Below are 9,629 nucleotides of genomic sequence, written 5' to 3'. Positions count from 1 at the left end.
TCAATGGAACAGAACAGAGAACTCAGAAATGGACCCTCAACTCTATGGGCAACTAATCTTCGACAAAGCAGGAAAGAATATCCAATGGAAAATTGGACAACCACATGTAGAAGAATGAAACTGGACCATTTTCTCACACCATACAAAAAGATAAACACACAATGGATGAAAGACCTCAATGTGAAACAGGAATCCATCAAAATCCTAGAGAACATAGGCAGCAACCTCTGGGACCTCGGCTGCATTAAATTCTTGCTAGACATGTCTCTGAAGGCAAGGGAAACAAAAGCAAAAAGGAACTATTGGGACTTCATCAAGATAAAAAGCTTTTGCATAGCAAAGAAAACAGTTAACAAAACTAAAAGGCAACCTACAGAAAGGGAGAAGATATATGCAAATGACATATCAGATAAAAGGTTGGTATCCAAGATATATAAAAAACTTATCAAACTCAACACCCAAAAGACAAATAATCCAATCAAGAAATGGACAGAAGACATGAATAGACATTTCGCCAAAGAAGACACAAAATGGCCAACAGACACATGAAAAAGTGCTCAACATCGCTTGGCACCAGGGAGATACAAATCAAAACCACAATAAGAGACCACCTCACACCAATCAGAATGGCCAAAATTAACAGGTCAGAAAACAACAAATGTTGTTGAGGATCCAGAGAAAGGGGAACCCTCTTCCACTGTTGGTGGGAAGGCAAGCTGGCGTAGCCACTCTGGAAAACAACATGGAGGCTCCTCAAAAAGTTGAAAATAGAGCTACCTTATGACCCAGCAATTAGTCTACTGGGTATTTACCCCAAAGATATAAAAGTAGTGATCTGAGGGGGCATCAGCACCCCAATGTTTATAGCAGGAATGTCCATAATAGCCAAATTATGGAAAGAGCCCAGATATCCATCTACAGATGAATGGATACAGAAGATGTACACGTGTACACACACACACACACACACACACACACACACACACACCACTGGAATATTACTCAGCCATCAAAAAAATGAAATCTTGCCATTTACATTGACATGGATGGAATTAGAGAGTATTGTATTGAGCCAAATAAGTCAATCAGAGAAAATAATTATCATATGGTTTCACTCACATGTGGAATCTAAGAAATAGTGCAGAGATGAAAAGAGGATGGGAGGGAAAACTGAATGGGAAGAAATCAGAGAGGGAGACAAACCACAAGAGACCATAAGAAACAAACTGACGGTTCCTAGAGAGGAGGTGCGTGGAAGGATGGACATTAAGGAGGGCATGGGATGTGATAAGCACTAGGTGTTATATGCAACTGATGAATTACTGAACTCTACATCTGAAACTAATGATGTACTATATGTTGGCTAATTGAATTTAAATTTAATCCTCTGGTTATTCAACTTCCAAAAATCCTGCTGATGAGAAGAGGGTATCCTAGGTTCAATTCTCTTTTAATGAAATGCCTGCATTATCAGAATCACCCCAAGGATTTTTTGTTGTTGTTTTTTAAATCCCTAGATATTCTGATTCAGTCCGTCTGGAGTGAGGTCTTAGAATCTATTTTAAAAATTGTGCCAGATGGGGCGCCTGGGTGGCTCGGTGGGTTAAGCCGCTGTCTTCGGCTCAGGTCATGATCTCAGGGTCCTGCGATCAAGTCCAGGCTCTCTGCTCAGCAGGGAGCCTGCTTCCTCCTCTCTCTCTCTCTCTCTGCCTGCCTCTCTGCCTACTTGTGATCTCTCTCTGTCAAATAAATAAGTAAATAAAATCTTTAAAAGAAAAAAAAAAAATAGTGCCAGCAACTGATACACATCCAGATCTGGAAACTACTGCCCTAAATGAGTGCTGCTCAGCCCTATTCTAAATGTACATTAGAATAATTAATGTGGAATGGGCAGTAAAATAAATACAAGTAACAACCCTTTTCAGGGTCCAGTGGTTTTCAGTCTTGGCTGCCACAGAGAATCACCTAGGGAGGTTTTAATACTGCCAGTGCCCAGATCCCAGTCCAGGGCAACTAAACTGGAATTACTAGAAGTGGAGGGAAGACATCAGTATTTTTTCGAATGTTATCCATGTGATTCCAAGATGCGGCCAGGGTTGAGAATCATTGCTCTAGATGAAGGGTCAGCACACTTTTCATGTAAATGGCCAGAGAACAGAGAATAAGTATTTTAGGTTTTATGGGTTATACAGTCCATCACATTACCTACCTGCCACTGTAGCACAAAGCAACCACAGACCATACATTAATGAATGTGCATAGCTGTACTCCAGTAAACAAAATAAGCAGCCTGCTGAACTGGGCAGTCGTTTGCAGAATCTCTGTTCTAGATGGAGAACATATTCTGGTTACTGGAAACTGGACAGATATATCTTAAATATTGGCATTTGAAATCACAGAATGAATAAAATAAATATGTTATCTCTTGGTAAAGTTCTGACTCAACAGGGGCTTGAAAAAGCAGTCTCATTTGATTAGCTCAAGACAGTCCCATGATCCAGATGGATTCTGGCTGTTCTGACAGAATAAGTTTGTGGACGTACATAGCCTCAAATCATTACTTAGGGACTGCTTTCTTGGGGATGATATGTAGCTAGAATATGATCAAGATGGGACCTAGCCCAAGTGGTGTCACTGCCAAACATTTAAGGAATAAACAAAGCAATTCTACACAAGCATTTCCAGAAAACAGACGCAAGGAACACTTCCCAACTCATTTTATGAGGTCAACATTATCCTGATGCAAAACCAGACAAAAAAATTACAGAACTTCCTTGACTTATGATGGGGTTATATCCCAAGGAAGCCATCATAAGTTGAAAATACCCTAAGTCAAAAATGCATTTAATACACCTAACCTAAAATTATAGTTTAGCTTAGTCTACTTAACCATTCTCAGAACTCCTATATTAACTTAGAGTCGGACAAAATCATCTAACACAAAGCCTATTTTATAATAAAGTGTTGAATATCTCACGTAATGTATTGAATACTGTACTAAAAGTGAAAAACAGAATGGCTATCAGTGTGCTGGTTGTTTACTCTTATATTCACGTGGCTGACTGGGAGCTACTGCTGCCCTGCATGGCGACAGGATCCTACCATGTATCACTAGTCTGGGAAAACATTAAAATTCCCCAAAACCAAGTGCAGTTTCTACTGAATATGTATCCCTTTCACAATAGCGTAAAGTCAAAAAATCATTAAGTCTAACATTCTAAGCCGAGGGCTGTCTGAACATGAAAAGTGAACTATTGTTAAAAGAATAAAGAAGTCAGGTTAGGTGACAACACTTTAACACTTCCTGAAGGTAGGTCTCCATCTGGAGATTGACAAAACAGTGTGGAAGGCAGAAAGGTTTTACAGAAAAAAAAGTAAGGAATGAGGAAATAAATTGAGAGCCCAGAGTCAGCTTGGGGATTGGCTGCCTGGATATACAGCATTTCCGATCAAGCAGGGCATTTACAGAGATACATTTCAATACTACAGACTAGTATCTCCCATAAACATAAACAAAAAATTCACAACAAAATATTAACAGATCAAGCAATATATGAAAAAGATAATACATCTGACCAAGTGGAATTTATTTGGAAAATATAAGGCTGGCTCAACCTTTGAAAATCACTTAATGCACATACTAACAGACTAAAGGGAATTAAAAAAAAAAATACCCACAACTGTATCAATAGATGCAAACTTTTTAAAAATTCACAGTCCATTCATGATAAAATTTTTAAGAAACTAGGATCAAGCTGATAAGGGGCATTAAGAGTAAAAAGACTGGACGCTTCTTCCATAAGATTGGGAATAAGGCAAGGATATCTATCAATTTTATGTAAATTATACCTCAATAACCTTAAATTAAAAAGCCTAAATTGATACCTTGAAGCCGGCACTAATATATGTTTGACGCCCTTGGTAAAGATATCATTCATTACCTAGCTTATCTTGGGAAAGCCAGTTAGGTAGCCAGTGAACAGAGAATTTACATAAGGAAACCAAAAAATCCAAAGTTTCTGTCTCTCAAAGTATTTGACTTCCTCCCTCTATACCAGCTGTTCTCAGAGTGTGGTCCCTGGATTAGCAACATCACCAACACCTAAGAATTTGTTAGAGATGCAAATTCTCAGGCTTCAACTCAAACCTCCTGAATAACAAGCTCTGGTAGGGGGAGGGGGGCTCAATCTGTGTTTTTAAAAGCCCACCCATGATCCTGATGCACAGAACGTTTGAGAACCACTGTTCTACACGATACTAAGGACCTCTGGCATCTCAGCTTTATTTAGTGTGGCCTGTGTTTAATCCAATTTTGCAAAGTATTAAAACTACATCTATCTTCTTGAGTTAAATGTATCTAAAATGACCTTGTATAAGGGGATCATACTGATATTCAAAAAACACATTCGAAAATCCATTCTTTCACCTGTTCTGGAAATTTCCGAAGATGTAAATTAACAGTCTCTCTCGGGAATTCTTCCTACATGTTAGATTTCTTCGGATTTGGCCTCCAGGGGGCATGCTGGGCTCTTAACCGTAGATATGGGTTTGGGAATAGAATGCCATAGAGTGCTGTGGCAAGAGTAATTGTTTTTTTCTGGTAAACGGACACCCTCAGGTGAAAATTTCTTAAAAAAAGAAACACCCTCCTTCTAAGTGAAGAAATTGCTTCCTTCCTCAATCATATACCCACTAAATTCTCAGGGTCCTAATCTGTGCTCCAATTTTCATACACCTGATCCTGAAAGGCAGTGATTTCAACAGCTGTGCTAATTCTGGAGCCTCAGATTTGTTTTGGCTAAGTACTATACCTATAAGAAATGGCATTCTTTAGGCTTCTGTAGGTTTTGCTATGTGGATTTGAAATTGTTACTTACTTACTCCAAACTTTCCAATACTGCCAGAAGCTGCCACTGTGCCATCCTTTTTCACATTCTTGTTGCCTAGAACCTTGCTGTAAATTGGGCATATGATTTCATGTGGCCAGACAGCATAGCTATTTTACAACTGCCAGCTGAAGATAGCTAGATTTCCCACCTAGATTCACTGCCTAATATAGCTTGGATAACCAATTCCTACTTCCCACAATTCTCTGAGGATGTGTTCCCCGTAACTTCAACTATCTGATGTCTATTACTCATTCAGAGATTCTGACCAGAAGCAACAAAATGTACTGTTTATCGTAAGCACACTGGATTCACTGGCATGCCAGCACAGGCTCACAGCTTCAATAAAAAGCCAAAGAACAGGTAAGAAGGCAATCAGGAGCCAAAGAAAGCTACAGAGATAAAGCAACAGCAACACAGCAGTAATCAAGCAGCACAAAAGGGCACTGCTTCTGCCAGGGATGACTCACCTCACCGTCTTCTCCTCATGCCCTTGAGGAGTCCAAGTCCAAGAAAGGAGTTTGACTGGGCGACTCAGGTCACATACCTGGTCCACAGGGCACCAGGAGCAGAAAGGCATGCCCTCTTAGAATCTAGAGAAGGAGGCGCATGCAGGACCTTCCTCAAGACAATGCGCAGTGGAGGAAAGGTAATTCACCTCAATAACTGGGATATACAGAACTAATGAATTGTTGAACACTACATCAGAAGCTAATGATGTACTATATGCTGGCTAACTGAACATAATTTAAAAAAAATAAACAAAAACAAACACACACACACAAAGACCTCAGAGTGTTCAGAAAGTGAGTGTGAATAGACAAATGAATTCTACAAAATGGAAGATGAAATAAAGGGTATTGGAATGCGGAATAAAGCAAGCCTTGCCTATCTTTCCTCAAAGCTAAACCGTTACAGAATATTTAAAAAACAAACCAAGAAAGTCACCTTATTTTCAAAATGGCTAAAAAAACAAAGAAAGTGTTATTTTTCCTGTCTATCCTGTATCATATAAATCTACTCCTAGGTAACCAAATGGTAGATGGCAGTAAGTTTCCTTCTAAGTAAATATTTTGGCTAAAAAAGCGAAGAAGGAATGACAGATTTAGAATCACCATTTTGCAATCCCTAATAAAGAAATGGATGTATGCACTGGGCATGGCTGCCCTTGTGTGTCCGGATCTCGTGACTTTCTCATGTGATCAGGCAAAACATCAGTAGTATCAAGTTCAGCAATGTTTCTTTCCCCTTGTAACTAACATATTTCTTTGATCATAACTTCTTTGATAACTATGATTACAGTAACTCTGATAACTAAAGTATCTTAAGTCTATTCAATACCCTATGAAATAACAAATTAGGAATGCTAAAAATTACATCAAGTACTATAATCCCCATGTAACTTTCTTTTCAAATTAAAGGTCTGTGTATTCATCAAAATGGTTAGGTTTAGGGGCACCTGGGTGGCAGTTGGTTAAGTGTCTGACTCTTGATTTTGGCTCAGGTTGTGAACTTGGGGTCCTGAGACTGAGCCCCACACAGGGCTCTGTGCCAAGTGCAGAGTCTGCTAAAGTTTCTCTTCCCTCTCCCTCTGCCCCTCCCCACCTCGTGCACTCTCTCTAAAATAAATAAAAATCTTTTTTTTTTAAGATTTTATTTATTCTTTTGACAGAGAGAGAGAGATCAAAAGTCGGCAGAGAGGCAGGCAGAGAGGGGGGAAGCAGGCTCCTTGCTGAGCAGAGAGCCCGATGCAGGGCTTGATCCCAGGACCCTGAGACCACGACCTGAGGCTTAACCCACTGAGTCACCCAAGCACCCCAATAAATAAAATCTTTTTTAAAAATGGTTCCATTTAGGGCATCAGAGTAATGACAGATAGGGGTTATAAACCTTTGGAATCTCCTCCATAAAGACAGAAAGATAAATGGAGGGAAACTTGGTTTTAGAAAAACTTGTCAGTCCATAAATCTAGATGAAATAATGACACCAGATTAAGTAATTGAGGCAAAGATTTTTCACAGATGCTCAAACCCTGGATGAGAGGTTCTTAGGGAACAAAATATACACAATGTCCCAAATTACTATTTCACTGATTATTTATTAATTGTAAAAAGGAAAACTGTACTCATACAATAGAAAGTTCTGGCAGCCACCACCTGTTAACCAAGCGATCATACTGAACAACAGCAATCGATGAGACAACCTAACATTTTATGGCTCCTGATGTGATGCAGTTTTAAGTACCTATCACTACCTTTGTAGACTGCTTCTATTATAGACTGAATCTATACAGAAGAAAATAAGGCAATCTGATAATACGCGAATCTCCATGATTACGTTGGATGTTTGTATTATTTGTTCAGTTTTTCTCTAAGTTTGAAAGTTTTCAAAATAAAAAGCTGGTGAGAATATAAGTTATGTTTGTAACATTTCCATATAAATACAGAAAACAACAACAAAAAAAGGGTGGTGTAAGTCTTGAGTTGAAATCAATCCATCTCTCCAAAAGTAAAAAAAGCCCAGGCAGAGTTGAACCAGAATTCTGCCTGGTCCTTCAATGACCCAGAGCCATATCCTCTGTGACCTCTATTTTGTCACAGAGATGAACAATATAGCTTTTTCCTGTCTCCGCTAGGTCAAGACACTGAAAAGAAGCAAAAACACAAAGTACAACTGACAAAGCACGTCTACCAGCTCCAGAAATAAATTCGAGATCTGGAAGCAAACTCTAAATTTTCAAAACTTGATTTATCTTTAAAAGAAAAAACATGTTAAAGTTTCTTTTACTTTTTCAATCAGGAAATAAAACAAACCCTGCTGAAATCTGATTCAAAAACTAATGAATGGTATTTCATATTCTTTAATATGACTTTAAGGATCTACAATAAAATAAACGAAGTATAGGTTTAAGTAAGCATTTATTGCACATGAAGGAATCTAAATTTGTTTTGAAATCATGAGCTAAATTCTAAGTTTCATTAAGTGTCACACCATTTTTGTTTTCTTTTCATTGAAATAGCAAGTCAAAATTTAGTTAATATATACTTGGATTTTATGTGTTTGATAAAAAAATTTAACCAATTATAAATTCCAGTGGAAGATTATACACAACATAGTGTTTTTCAAAAATAATCTACTTCTTCAGATCATATTTAACATTCTTGAAATGTCTGCACTCAAAGGAATAACAAAATACAGGGAAGCTCTGGGTTATACTTATGTGTACTCCTGAAAGAGGCTTAACACTCAATGTAAAAGACAAAATTAGGAAAAATGGTCACCCTTTCATCTTTATTCTGTACAAATGGTAGGAATGAAAAGGTCTGTTCATAGTGAAAGCTATCCCACAGTGTGTATGCCAAACAGTGCTTACTTTTTTGCCAGCTCCCAAACACTTCCAGACAATAAAATCTACAAATTCCTTTATTCTCATACGTACTGGAAGGATTAATACAGAATTAGATTGCATCCTCATTAGGTATGTTTCTATCCTTTAGTGTGAATTTTGTCATTTTAATCTTAATAAAATGAATTTTAACCAGCCACCAATCTATGAAGTTCCTCATGAACCCAAAGCTGTTTTGCATTCAAAACAGAAACAAGGAAAATAGTAAACTAATTCTTCAATAAAACCACAGCATCTAAAAGAAAAAAAAATGCCTAGAGTCTGACACCTAGGCAAGTAACTCAGATCTGTAGCTCTTACAAAGGAACCCAAATAACACCAACTTCAAGCACACAAAGACTGAAGAGATTAAGAAATAGCAAACTTTTCAGCATAGAAATTAGCAGATGCTAATGACTATTGCTAATATAGAGGCAAAAGCAAGCAAAGAAGAAAGCAAGCATTAAGAATCAAAGGTTCTGAGGCCTGGAAAGCTTTTCAAAAGTACACTTCCTGGGATCCACCCCAGACCACTCCTGTTGGAATTTCCAGGATTCAGACCCAATACCAAAATTTTTTCATAAGACTCCCAGGTGATTTTTTATGAATCCAGCGGTAAAGGTCACTGGTATAAATACAAAGAAGGTATAAAAGAGAAAAAGGAAAGAAAAAGCAAAAAGACCTTCAGAAAGCACTAATCACAATTACCAACTTCTGTTTAAAGGACCAGCTTTTCCATTTAAAGCATGCTCATTAATTTCACAGTACCCTCTACTTATCAGGAAGGATACGTAGTATTCTTAAAACTATGGTACAGGAGAAATTTCCCACTTTATTGATTAGTTGAAAGAATAGATCTGGAAGCAATTAGTGAACCTTCATTACTTAGTTTCTCATAACAAGTGTAAAATGGTTTGGCAAATACTGTAGTAGCAAAAATGTTTTAAACTTAATCTCAGGGGCGCCTGGGTGGCTCAGTGGGTTAAGCCGCTGCCTTCGGCTCAGGTCCTGGGATTGAGTCCCGCATCGGGCTCTCTGCTCTGCCGGGAGCCTGATTCCTCCTCTCCCTCTCTCTGCCTGCCTGTCTGCCTGCTTGTGATCTCTGTCAAATAAATAAATAAAATCTTTAAAAAAAAAAACACAAAACCTTAATCTCAATACTTAGAACCAATTTTTAAAAATGTGTCATATGATTTATCTCAAGGTTTGTCATCCTTGACACTACTGACATTTGGAAGCAAATGATTTTTGGTTGCACAGAGCAAACTCTGAATATTCAGTAATAAATTTCTTGACATAGAAGACTGTTTCAATATAAATTATGAGTTTCTAAAATGATCTTCCTTTAGTACTTTTGT

This window comes from Mustela nigripes, chromosome 15, assembly GCF_022355385.1.
Source record: "Mustela nigripes isolate SB6536 chromosome 15, MUSNIG.SB6536, whole genome shotgun sequence".
Classification (NCBI taxonomy): Eukaryota; Metazoa; Chordata; class Mammalia; order Carnivora; family Mustelidae; genus Mustela; species Mustela nigripes.
This window is presented reverse-complemented; position numbering follows the sequence as displayed.